Consider the following 13,912-nt stretch of genomic DNA (forward strand, 5'->3'; position numbering starts at 1 on the left):
CTGATTTCAAATTGTTCTTCTCAAAACACTGATGTGTCATGTGTACCAAACTGAATTTAATAGTAGTTCGATAAAGGAAGCAATGGAAATAATGGTTACAAGCAAAAGTGAGAAAGAAATCTGTTGGATTTTTTCTTATTAATGGGTGGATATTTGTAGTTTGTGTCCAAAGAAAGAAAAGAATCAGTGATGAAGGCATAGGACTCTACAGATGAAAACCAGAATAACTTTTACATATGACAATGGGCGTAATTTGTGGTGTTCATTATACAAACAACAAATCACAGCTGAACAAGTGTAAAGAAACCTTAAAACCTTCAATGGATATCAGTTCTTCACACATATTCCATCTAATTTAGAGAAGTTAGATGACATTTAAAGACCATTGTGTTCTGAGGTGAGCAAGCGAGAAGACAAACACGCAAAGCCAGGAAGAAAATAAAGAAAGGAATTGCTGGAGCTATGTCTAGGGGCTCCACCCCAACAGCTGATGTCTCCAAACACTACATCAAGTGTCAGCTTCACTCTGCACATATGCCGCACTCTGGCAGCTGGGCTGTAGTCAACATGAATGCAAACAAAAGACCAACGCAGTGACAACAGTAGTGATGATTAAATTCATTAGGGAAATGTCTCCCTGTAATGCATGGCAATTTGAGGTGAAGTAAGCACATGAAAATGCCCTGCACTCTCTTCCTGAGTGCTACTTTTCTGTATATTCATTATTTTAGCAGAGATCAAACGTATCTGACTGCCTTTACACTCCTCCCAGCTTCAAGCTTAGATCCTTTTCTTTATTTCCTCAGCATTCTGTGCATCCATACATCTTTCTGCTGGTGAAGGTGATTGAAGAAGCCATGAGGGAGAGTTTTCTTCACATAGCAGACGAGATGCCACAGAGGGTTTAAGACTAAATCCCAAGTTATTTTCCACTTAATTTTTGAACTGCTATTGCCCTCCATAAAAGCTATTCCACAGACGCTAACAGGAATTGATCCCCTCTCTATTATTTCCCTGTGCCTTGCTTAATAAAAAAGTCCTCTAGTTGTCATTCCTCCTACATCTCTCTCATAATTTCCTTCACAAAACAACAACTTTCTAACGTTCTCTGTGAGGCTTCTGTGCACGTTGAGCTTCTCCCCATGGTAAAGCTGCCCTACTTCTGAGTGCGTCCTAAGCATCCATCTGCCATACTCGTAAATTGTGTTTCCCTGCGATTGCAGGTTATCTCATCTGTCAAAGCAGGCCTATCAATTTCACCAAGCAGTCTCGACAGAAGGCATTAGCCCTCCAGCGTCATTCTGGCATCAAGCATTGACAGACAATAAATGCTAGTGATATCAACATATCAGATGAGCACTGCTGACAGTTCTGTTGGGACTGTTAGCAATGAGCAGCTAAAGACACAAAAGCAATTCATGCTTTTGTTGTTTTCTGGCTACAAAGGCATGTATATCAGTTAAAGGAAGGTAAAAAAAAAGCTTCAAATTGCAAAACTTAAAGCAATAATTGAATGCAAACAGCTATGCGCCTTGTGCTGCATGTTAGTTGATAGCCAAGCGTTAACAACATTGAAGAAATAATTTGAATTAAAGTTTGAAGATTAATGCCTTACAAATCCTGGATCCTACAGTTTCCAAAAAGGAATTCTAACACCTTTAGCAGAAACACTCCCTTGTGTTTCAAACGCCGGGCCCTCTTCTGTAACACAGTTTCTCAACACTACACACTCAGCACACCCAGTCTAAACCAAAAAAAGAACTAGTGACATCACAATTCCTGTAATGACATCATTCTTCACAAGCCGCATGAGAAAGTGTGTAACTGCTGAGGCCGAGTAGAGCCATTCACACACAGATGCATTCAGGGTTAGAGCATCATATGAGTGTTTTCTGTTCCTTAAAGTGGGCGGGGCTCGGTTTGCAGTAGATAATTTATTCCTGAATTAGAATCTACCAGTGTTTAAATCAGAATCTATTCCTCTTTGGTTATTGTTGCTGTCAGTGCAAACTGATTTAACCATGATTCATCCACACACATAAAGAATGTGAATTTCTGTTTTGAGTGTCATTGTACAGTAACTTTGGCAAGGCATAGAGAAGTTTGTTTATTTGTTGTTGTCTTGTTTTTTTCATTGTCATTTAGTATAAAGTACCAAATGACAATGAAAACACTATGACAACATAAATGAGGGCACTTGTTCAATGACCTCAATAGAGAATAGCAAACATAGCATTGAGACAGACATTCCTCTTGAGAGCCAGTGAATGATGGTGAGCAAGTCCAGGGGTATATCAGCCAAACAGACTCAGACTTCAAGTGAATAATATGCGCCTCCATAGGTTTTTGGTTTATAAAGAGTTATGACTTAGATATCAAATGAAATAATAGCTTCTGCCTATTATTTAGGATTTATTTCAAGCATGCACAGGGATTGCTTTTGATTTTCTTTCTTTCTTTCTTTTTTTGTAACAAAGGCTCTCTCTTCACCAGAACAATCTTGATTTATTTATTTATTTATTTTTTAAATTAAGCCAATGATTACATTGTGAGATAGTGATTTTCATAACCATCCATTTTCAGAACAATTTGATGTCCAAACATCACCTCTATGCCACCACCAATACTAAATAAACAATCATAATAGATAGCTTTTCCAAATACTATTCTCTTTATCCAAACACAAGCACCCAGACAGTGCAATGACTGAAAAATGGTCATATTAGTCCTACATAAGCTATTCCTGCTCCATTCAGACACATTGCACATTTGGACAATGAGATGGACTGTAATAAATTAGGCCTACGTGGCTCTGGGAATAAACAGGGTGTGGCGCACCTGTCAATGAGTCATTTTGCATCAGAATATTGCTTGTTTTTGTTGTTGTTTTCTGAGTAAAGGCTGTTGGGTCTCTACAGCAGATGATTTCCTTTTGTTGTATTTTATTATTATTATTATTTTCTTTTTACAGAAACTTCCTCAATCTGTGTGCTTGAAAGAAATTCTCCATGGTGGGGACAGTCTGGGTTGGGGCGCAGCCATCGATGTCGATAAAATATCAGTACAAATCCCTCTGTGGAAAGGAAACGCTCCCTCCGGGCGCAGTTTGACTGCGCTGTCCGCGGTGCTGAAAAGACTTCAGCGGCCGCGGAACAGGTTCCACCTCCGGACACGGAGTTCGTACTCCGTCCCCGCAACTGCCAAGTAATCCACAAGAGGGTGGTGATTACAGTGGGTGGTGGCGTTGGAGCCTCATGGCGGCCATCCCTTAACCACACACACACACACACTCCCGCATTTGCGCACCTGCCAAACTAATATTTTTATTGGTGATAACCAGCACATATCGGACATGCGATTAAAACCTTATTTTATTCTCTCTCTCTCTCTTTCTAGCTCTCTCTCTCTCTCTCTCTCTCTCTCTCTCTCTCTCTCTCTCACGCACACACACACACACACACACATACACACACACACAGCAGCAGCAGCAGCAGCAGCACCAGTCCATCCGTGCAACTTAAAGGGAGTTTAATAAACGTTTCAGCCTACTGTAATCACAGGGGGACGTTTTGGAAAGAGTAGGCTAATCTCTTCCTTCCCTCAATCCCCCCTCACTCACTCTCTCTCTCACTCTCTCTCTCTCTCTCACACACACACACATTTGCAGACCAGCAAAGGGGGCACGTTTATGCACACCAAGAATTAGCATGCATCGGACACAACTCCCCATCCTCTCAGCCTTATGTCCAAGCGCAGTATTATTTTTCTACATAGGTATAATAAAGAAACGTAAAAATACATTAAAACACAGCATCCGTCGGCGTAAAGCTCCGACGTTTCTCCGCCGATCAAGTTACTTTCTGAGAATACCTGTAATTGCCCAGAAGTGTGAGCCGCTCTTCACTGAATTAACACAACGCCTGCCTTCATTCCGCAAATACAATCGAATGATGTATCACTTGGGTTTAAATCCATCATCGGTGTATTAGAATTACACTAAAAGATGATTTGTAACCAATAGACGCAGCACATATACATAAAAGACAATGCAATAAAACTGTTAAGTGCATCTTCAATCCCCGTGTAGTGTAAGACAGGCAGAACTCTTGCACGAATCGGACATTTAAGGTTTCGACTTACCTTTAAGGGCAGGAAAGTATCCATTATGTGCCGCCGCGAGCTTTAAACAGTACACTCTTTTTTTCCTGCTTCGAGTCTAAAGCCGCTCCCTTCCCATTCATGCACTAATTCCAGAAGAGGAACTGCAAAAGCAACTGCCCGACCAGCCGCATATCGCTTCTTCTCTCGCTCCTGACAATTTTTCCCCCCACCAGCAGATGCTCTGGAAAAACCTGTGCTTTTGCCGGGAGCCAAGCTGCGACACAGAGCTTCACAGCATTTTTTGTAGTTTTCCCCTTTAAGTAAAAATAACTAGCTCGCTGCTGTGTGGGCTCGTCTGCATATTTCCATGTGAGAGTGCAGCTACATGGCACAGGCGTTTGTCTATTCCCCCCCCCCCGCGGTGCAGTAATTACTAGTGTCCACGTCCTTGGAATCGGTTGCTTCTCATTTGCTCCTAAACACTTATCCAAGCAGAAAGAATGTCTCCTTTTAAAACGAAGTAAAGGCCGTAGGTCCAGAAGAAAACTTTGTTTGTTTTCAGTGATTCGGAAGTTATTAGTTAGTCCAAGAGTGAGCAGATGGCGAGACGCGAAATCTGCGCCAGAAAGACTGCAATGGAGCGGCGGATAACCCTAGATGGCACAAACACCATGAAGTATCACGGAGCCCAATGGACAGGCGGTGGGTGGGGGAGAGGGGGGCAGAGACAGGCAGGTCACCCAGACGTGCAGTGCATGTATGCAAACACCCACTGTAGCGAGTTTGTAGCGATAATTGCGCGTAAATAGCCACTTTGGCACGGTGCACAGCGAGCACCGTTCTGTCTGCAGAGGATTAACGATCACGGATTAGCGTGTGCTTAGGGCTCACTGCAACAAAGTAGCCTATCAGGGCTGTGGGCGAGCCTGGTTCTGTAGCATGTTGCAATCTGTATGAGTATGTGGGCTTTTTCCCTGTGCATTACCCTACCTGCAGAAGCTCTTAAATGCTTGCAGGTTGCATTCTCTTTGACCTTCAAAGACCAGCAGAACTCTTTAAACAATTAACAGATATTACACAAAAAGTGAAGAAGGGAATGAACTGGTAGATTTACTGTGGTCACAGAAAATACATGAATAAATATTTAGAATAATCAGTGTTTCCCCATTAACTGAACTGTGGAACTGCTCTCTCAGCCCTTTTTATTCTTAAGTTTCTCATGTTGCTTTTTCCTGATGTCCTTTTTGGTATGGCTTCATCTATCACTATGGCCATCTCCCTCTGCTTGTCTACCAATAGCATCTCTGGTTAGTTAATTCAGGCCAGAAAACATCATAGCAATCTTCTATTGTCCAATTTTTGTGAGACTGCATACATTTTAGCCTTGTGTCCCTGTTCTTATGTGACAGTGGCACTTCTACTGCTGCAGCCCATCTGTTTCAAGGTTCTATGTGTTCTGTGTTCAGGAAAGCTCTTCTGCTTTTTTTTAGCAGTAAGTGCTTGTTTGAGTTACTGTTGCAGTCTTAGTCACCTAAAACACCTTTCTTCCTTATTCTGATGCTCCGTTTGAACTAATTCTATGTGTGCAGATCCACCAAGTTGCTCCCACGTAATTGGATAATATGATATTTGTGTTAATGAACAGTTGAGTAAAGATCAAAACAATAAGCTCATTAGCTTTTAGGACTGTAAGGTGCGTAAGGTGTGCCTTCCCAGGGTGGTTCCTCTTGTTACAAAAGACTTAGATAAGAGACAGTCAGATTAATGCGTGTGTCAGAATATTTTAGTTTGGAATAATCTATTTTCCTTTTATTGTGAAAATACTGAAATGAAATACAGCAGTGAAGAGGTGACATATTATTCATCATACTTCTGTTTTTTTCTCAATCTATTCATAGATAAAGAAATGCACAGTATTTAATTCTATATGCATCTGACTCTGAAAACATCTGACCTGTTAGAACTTACATCAATTAACTATTTGAATTTAAAAAGAGTTATTTTTCATAATATCCATAAAAGTAATTAAGTATGAGAGTGATTAAACAACATAAAATATGTTTTGAGCTGTTAAAGAGCCGCTGGACTCCAATCACAACGTTAGGATTAAAGGGATTTATTATTTCAGCACCTAAACTATATTCTGATGCCTAATGTGGAAAATGGTTTTGGTCCAGCACATGGGGAAAATTGCTGTATTGGGGCTTAGTGACATGAGCATTTTTTTTTTATTCCAGGTGTAGTATTGCACACTTTATAAATCAGTTGTTCTTCATAAGCCTCAAAATAGCTCACAGCCAAATCCCAAATATTGAAAAGTGAAAGTGTGCAAGTGCATATTTCTTTGCATATATTCACTACATCAATAGGACATTTTTTCACGTTAACTCAGTTCAATTCAATTCAGTGTTATTTATATAGTTCCAAATCACAAAAGCATTCACTTCAAGGTGCTTTATATTCTAAGGTAAAGACTCTACAATAATACAGAGAAACCTCAACAATCAAACCCTTATGAGCAAGCACTTTGGTGACAGTGGGAAGTGAAAGCCCCCAGCAGCCTAAGTCTGTTGCAACATAACTAAGGGTGGACCCAGGCTCACCTGATCTAACCGTAACTATAAGCTTTGTCAAAAAGGAAAGTCTTAAGTCTAAGCTTAAAAGTAGCTAAGCTTAGACTCCCAAATCCAAGCTGGGAGATGGTTCCACAGAAGAAGGGCATAAAAGCTGAACACGCTGCCTCCCATAGTACTTTTAAATATCTTAGGAATCACAAGTATGCTGACAGTCTGAGAGCAAAGTGCTCTATTGAGATGATATGGTACTATGAGGCCTGATTATTTAGGACCTTCCATGTGAGGAAAAGGATTTTAGATTAAATTCTGCATTTAACTTGCGCCCAGTGAAAAGAAACTAATGTAGGTTTTTATGACAATTTGATAATAACTTAAGACGTTTGGATCTTTTACTTCAGTGTAAGCGTGTAAAACATATAACTCACATCTCAGACAGTCAAAGTTAGTCCAAAAGTGAGCTTATGCTATTCTAACTAAAATTGAATAAATAATCCCAAATGAATTATGTCTTTATTTTTAACAGTGAGCAACAAAATATGCAAAACCTGAAGAAATCTTACTGAAATTACTTTTATATTTTCTCAGGGATGTTTCCCACTTTTAGACTACTTGTATTTCTTTACAGTTAAAGAATTAGGATAAAAAAAATAATTAAATTATTATTGTTGTGCAGTACACTGGTCCGGACCACCTGAGATCCAGTTGGGCTGTATGTAACCCATAATCTAAAAATTGTTACACCACTGATTTTGTTCGTTGTACAAAGACTTCTATAGCTGGCAGTGACAGCATTTTTTTATATTAATCACCAACACACATTAATTACATATATAGTGAATCAATGTCTTTTAAGAAATAGTGTTCAAATGAAACTATTATGACAAGACTTGCAGCATTATGTTGAACACAAACATATTTATCTGTCTCGACATGAAATTGATGTTTTTTTTTTACCAAACTATTTTCTAGTATAAAAATTTGATATACACTCATGAGTGCTAACACAAGCATTCAGCTGAAGAGATGATGGTCATGTGACAGTTAATTTGTGTTAGGTGCATGCAAAGCTTGCATGTTACTTCATAGCACTAAAGTGTTGTGTAAAAGATTTTTCCTTTATAGCGAGTGTAATTCTTACTTACATTAGGTTAATTACTATTTTTGTATCCACCTAGGGAATGTCTGGAGGAGGCACACAAATATGTTCACTAATCCATTAAATCCACAAAAGATCAATAGTTCAAGCTCTTTCAGAGTAAAACAAACATTATATTATTACCTATTACATCTGGACTACATTTTAAAAACATGAAAGTAAATCCTGTTTTTCATAACCAGGTATTTGCTGCCGCGCTAGCAAACTGAAGCGAAACCATATTCAGTCAGACACACTTAAAGTTAATGAAACAATATCCTTTGAAACAGTGCTTTCAGGGCTTTTGATGAGTCTATTTTCAGACAGTGTAATTAAGCTTGATCTTTTAGTACCATTGATTTATTTCTTGATGCTTAAAGGAGGTCAGAAAAACAAGTGGTGCCATGAATGGAAGGTTGTCAAACAGGGTAAGGCAGTTTGTTTGCTAAATAATTTATGGTCAAGGTGCCAAAGCTTTGCAATATGAGCATCATGCAATACAATTCTCAACATTTCTATCTTGACATAATCATAAGAACAAAATGATTGCATATAAACACCATTTCCTGGACTGGATATGGTCTTTTTTTTTTTTTCTTGCCTGTCCCGTTTGGCTCTTTTGCCATCAGAATTATTGTCTAAAGGCGAAGAAAGATGCCCAACGGATTTTCTTTACCAAATTGACCATCCCAGCTTTGCCGTAATGGTCCATTTGATTCACCTTTTATTCTTTATTTTATTTTCACTTGCTGAATACGGGACAGACTTGACTGGGGGAAAGAAAAGGGAGAAAGAAAGAGGGAAAGAAAAACAGTTGAGAAGAGGGACGGGGGAGAAGGGCAAAAAACAAAAACCAACAGAATAAGCAGAAAAAAATAAATAAAAAAAATACATATATCGATCACCTGGATCACCTGTTGAGAAAGAAAAAAGAAAACAAGCAGAAGAAAACGAGAGTAATACAATAAACAACATCACAATGATATATGGGAATATGACAGTAAATACTAAATATTAAACATTATTGTGCAGCACGTAAGATCGACAGCACAGTGTGCATTGAGGTAGGAGCCAAAAAGGGTGTAGTTTGTGTGTGTGATCACCCGTGTGTACACCTGTGAGCATGGACGCGCTTGTTTTCTTAAAAGGTTCCCTCATGTAATGATCTGCTAGAGGGTGTGGGGGGCCACTGCCCCGTCCTCCAGCGCATGAAGCAGGTATGGAGGAGATCAAAACTCCAGACATCCAGAGGCCCCCAGAACACAAGAGACCAAGGAAGACCAACAGAGGGGCAGCCGTGCCACTGTCCCAGAAAGAGCTGAGGAGAGTCCCAGATGAGGGGTCACCCAGCAGCCACGGAGCAGAAGCCAGGGGGGGTTGCAGTGACGTGCCCGTGAGCTCCGCCGGCAGCCAGCTGTGCCTGAGTGACCGAGCCCCAGGCCGAGAGGCCGGGGGCACCCCACCTCCGAAGTGGCCCAAGCGAGCCCCAGGCTCCAGGCCCCGATAAGCAGCCGCCAAGGAGTGAGCCGGTGTCTACCCGGACGCCCACCCCCGGACACAAAGAACCACCAACGCACCGATGTCTGAGGGAGTCCGCCCCCGGCAGGGGAAGTGGTGGGGGGAGATAGGCCTCCAAACCTTGGAGGGCCTGAGCTGTCCTCAGAGAGGTGGTGTCTGATACCCAACCTGACATATGGACACAGACATACAGGCACACACAGATACAAACATCCATTCCCACCCTCATGCTCTCATATGCGCTTACTCCACACTCAACCAACGTGGAGACAGACATAAAGAGACGCTGTACACACAATCACACTCCCCAAGCGTACTCTACGAACCGGGTCTAGGTACCCTTGCCCCTGGAGGGGGGAACTGCACCCAGACCCAGGTTGTGTTACCCTTTTCCCTGCGGTGGGGAGAAGCAGACCGCCCCGACTCCGCAGCAGCAGGGAGGCCCCACATTCCGGACCCCAGTCGGACGGCCAACTCCTCCTCCTAGCCCCCCTGCTCCAGCAGACCGCAGAGAACGAGGGTGAGAGAAGACTCCTAACCTCCCTCCACCCGCTCATTGTAGTGTTGATGTATGTGTGTTCTAAGGTGCATTTAAAACCCAGGAGGGCATGGAGCTACCTGCCAGAGAGCAGCAGGTAAGTGCATAGTCCCTCCTGCTAGCCCTCAATGTCTACGTGTATTTAAAATTGAGAGGTGGGCAACGACGCCAGGGGTGAGGTGTACACCCTGATGGTAATTGGGATTCCGTGTAGCGTGCCCACCCCCAAGATCCTATATGTATGTGTAATGAGAGTGTGAGTAATGTGAATGTCTAAGTTGCGGGATAAAATTGAGGCAGAGGCAGCCAGAAGGGGACAGAGGGGGGGGGGGGGGGGGGTTACCTCCTCTGCACCCTGGTGACACACCCCTACTCCAAGGCCCTGCATGTGTGGGTGGTTGTGGTGGAGCGGGAAGAGGGAGGCAGCTGGAGATGGGGAGGGAAGGAAGGGAGGGGCAAGTGACCCCTCCCTGGGGCCAGCTCCCCCGCTGACCCCAGTAGGCACCCCCATACTCCGCGACCCGCCAGGGAAGGGGGGCCCAGGCCCATCCGAACCGGGGCCCAGTGCAGCGGCGCCGCCCGGCCCCACAGAGCCCGGGGCAGTCCACCCAACCCCACCACAGAGAAAACTGCACCCACCCCATCATCCACTCATCGTCCAGACTACATAAGACAATAGACGCCCAGGCTGAGATCTTCCTCCACCTCCCCTGTATCTCCCCCTCTTGCAGAGAGAGTTCCTGAGAGAGGAAAGCTCCTGCAAGATGTGACAACCCCCCCCCCCACCCCCCACCAGTTGAAGAGCCCCCCAGGTGGCTCCGCGCACCGGCGGCACCCTGCGCCAGTGGTGGGCCCCCATATACCCACCGGCCCACAACCCCGGCAACACACCAACCAGGACCCAGGCCCCCGAGGCCCGGCCAGGGCCCCAGGCCAGAGCCGGAGCGCCCCCAGAACCTCACGCCCGTCCCGGACCCACCCAGGGGCAGCCAGGCTACCAGGTCAGTAACCCCCGTCCGTCAGCACAGACCCTCCCCTAGCCCTGCTGCACGTAGCCACGAGGAAACCGTCACCTAAGAGCCAACAGAGCCCCTAATTGGCCATGACCGCTACCCCGGGTTGAGCAACCCAAGGAAGATGCTCCCGGGGAACCCCCCGACGCCCTAAGCCTGACCCTACCCCCACACCAATCACAACAGTGAAGGCGAGACCAAAATATGACCCCCCACCCCCACTAGGTGATGGAGCTGATCAGAGGAGCCCAGAGCGATTGATCTGATGTGGTGGCAGAGGCTGTATCAAGACTAATGTAATCTAATAGATAATTTCTATATTGGTTAGAATTAAGATTGTTTTTATTTTTCCAGTTCATGAGGACTGTTTTCTTGGCTATGCATAGGGCAGTGAAAACCATATGGGCTATATTCTTTTCTGAAGTGACATTATCTAAGCTGCCCAACAAACACACTAAGGGGGAAGTTGGAATGTTACATTTCAGACACTTTGATAAGTCTTCACATATCTCGCGCCAAAACCTCTGAACTGGTGGACAGAACCAAAGAGCATGGATATAATTGTCCGGTGAATTGGTTTGGCAGTGTGAGCAGTTGTTGGTAGATGCAAAGCCCATCTTGAACATCCGATGACCTGTATAGTGCACTCTATGTAGTATTTTGTATTGCATTAATTGAAGACTGGGATTTCTGATTAGATGAAAGGTTTTTAAGCAAATCTGAGACCAGAAGTTTTGGTCTAAGTTAACTGATAAATCTGCTTCCCATTTTGCAATAGGAAGTGATATTGATTCATCTGTTTTAGAAAGCATTCTGTATATTTTGGATAGTAATTTGGGGGTTTTAAGAGTAAAAAATTGAACCACACTTGGTGGTGTTTGTAGTTCAACTTGACCCGGTTTAAATTTCTTTTTTATTATGGATTTAATTTGTTGATATTCTAAAAATCTTTTCTTGTTGATCCCATATTGTGTAACTAGTCTGTCAAATGAAATACATTCTGTTCCTTCTAGTATATATTCTACATATTTGATTCCTTTACCATTCCAATCTGAAAAGTTTATCATATTATTGTTTTGTAATATGTCAGGGTTGTTCCAGATAGGTGTACGTTTGCATGGGATTAATGAAGACTCTGTCAACTCCAGAAACTCCCACCATGCTGTCAGAGAAGAGCTGATGTTGATGCTTTTGAAGCATTCATGTCGTTGGATGTTTGAGCTGATAAATGGTAGATCTGAAATCTCTAGATTATTGCAAAGTGCTTGTTCTACATCTAGCCAAGGTTCATCTAAAAGGGTATGTTTTAGCCATCCTGAGATAAACTGAAGCCTGTTGACTAAGAAGCAGTGCTGAAAGTTAGGTAGTTCTAATCCTCCTTTATCCTTGGTCTTTTGTAGTGTTTTTAAGCTTATACGTGGGGGCTTATTTTTCCAAAGGAATTTGGACATATATGAATCTAGAGATCTGAACCAATCTTGCGGCGGTTTAGTTGGGATCATTGAGAATAAATAATTTATTTTTGGTAATACCATCATTTTTATTTTATATCATTTTTATCTAGCCAGATCACCTTCTACTTTCTTTAAAAGTGGTGTATGGTTTAATTTAGTTAGATCTGCAAGCTTGGGAGAAATATTAATACCTAAATATTTTATATTTCCCGATTGCAGTGGAGTAGAAGAGGAATTATGGAAGCAGCAATTAATAGGAAGGACTGTAGATTTTGACCAGTTAATTGAGTAATCTGATATTCTTGCAAAAGAGTTTATCAATTCAATCACCCCAGAGATATTGGTTTGTGAATTTTGGAGAAAGAGTAACACATCATCAGCATAAAGGCTGATTTTATGTTCCACGTTCTTGCATTTTATGCCCTTAATTGCTGAATTCTGTCTAATTGCTGCTGCTAGTGGTTCGATAAAAATTGCAAACAGTGAAGGGGAGAGTGGGCATCCCTGCCTGGTGCCCCTCAGGAGACATAAGCTGGAGGATGTCTGGTCATTTGTTCTGACACAAGCTGTTGGGGAATTATATAATATTTTTAACCAGTTGATGAAAGAAGATCCAAAACCAAATTTGTGTAAAGTTGCAAATAGAAATTTCCAGTTAACTCTGTCAAACGCTTTTTCTGCATCTAAGGAAAATATTGTAGTTTCAAGGTTTTTACTGTATAAGTAGTCTATCAAATTAAGTAATCTACGTGTATTTGTTGATGAGTGCCTACCTTTTATGAAACCAGTTTGGTCAGGATGAATTAAGAGGGGGGTTATTTTCTCTAGTCTCTTCGAGAGAGCTTTGCAGATTATTTTGAGGTCTACATTAATAAGGGATATTGGACGATAGCTTGAGGGATATACAGGGTCTTTGCCTGGTTTTAGCAGGAGATTAATGTTTGCAGAATTCATATTTGATGGAAGTCTGCCCTTTTCTTTGATTTCTAACAACGTTCTGTAAAAAACTGGTGCTAGAATCGTCCAGAATTCTTTGTAGAATTCTGCAGGAAAGCCGTCTGGACCTGGAGCCTTATTATTGGACATACTTATCAGGGCTTCCTGGAGTTCACCTGATGTCAGTGGCGAATCCAGTGCCATTGCTTGAGAGTCTAATAATTTTGGGAGAGTTATGTTGTCTAAAAATTGATCAATTTCCTTTTTAGATGGGTTTATTTGTGGTGAATACAACGTTTTATAGAAATCCCTGAAAATGTTGTTTATTTGTTTCGGTTCATATATTGTGTTCCCAGATGAATCTTGAACAGCACATATAGTTGTTTTTTCTTTATTTATTTTTAGCTGGTTTGCTAGAAATTGACCGGATTTATTACTATGTTCATAATTTTGTAAGCGTAGTCTTTGTACTAAGAATTTTGTTTTTCTATCAATTATCTCATTTAATTCTAGTTTTGTTTTGCGTATTTTGTTCAGTGTTTCCTGATCTTGGTGGGACGCGTAGGCTTCTTCTAGTGATTTGATGTTTTTTTCTAATTCCTGAATATTTTTGTTTTCTTTTTTCTTTTTATGTGATGAGA

General features: G+C 42.0%; 1 protein-coding gene across 6 annotated transcripts in view; it reads right to left on the minus strand.

Annotated features, from left to right (window-relative positions):
- LOC146495869 (leucine-rich repeat and fibronectin type-III domain-containing protein 2) overlaps nucleotides 1–4,979 on the minus strand; it is a 136,475-nt gene extending 131,496 nt beyond the window's left edge. For all 6 annotated transcript variants that reach the window (XM_085144489.1, XM_085144490.1, XM_085144484.1 and 3 more), the window contains exon 1: nucleotides 4,141–4,979. The gene's annotated coding sequence lies outside the window, so the exon portion shown is untranslated. The remainder of the gene's footprint in view (nucleotides 1–4,140) is intronic.
- Nucleotides 4,980–13,912: the final 8,933 nt, after the last annotated feature.

The sequence above is a fragment of the Neolamprologus multifasciatus genome, chromosome 19 (assembly GCF_963576455.1).
Source record: "Neolamprologus multifasciatus chromosome 19, fNeoMul1.2, whole genome shotgun sequence".
NCBI classification, from domain to species: Eukaryota; Metazoa; Chordata; class Actinopteri; order Cichliformes; family Cichlidae; genus Neolamprologus; species Neolamprologus multifasciatus.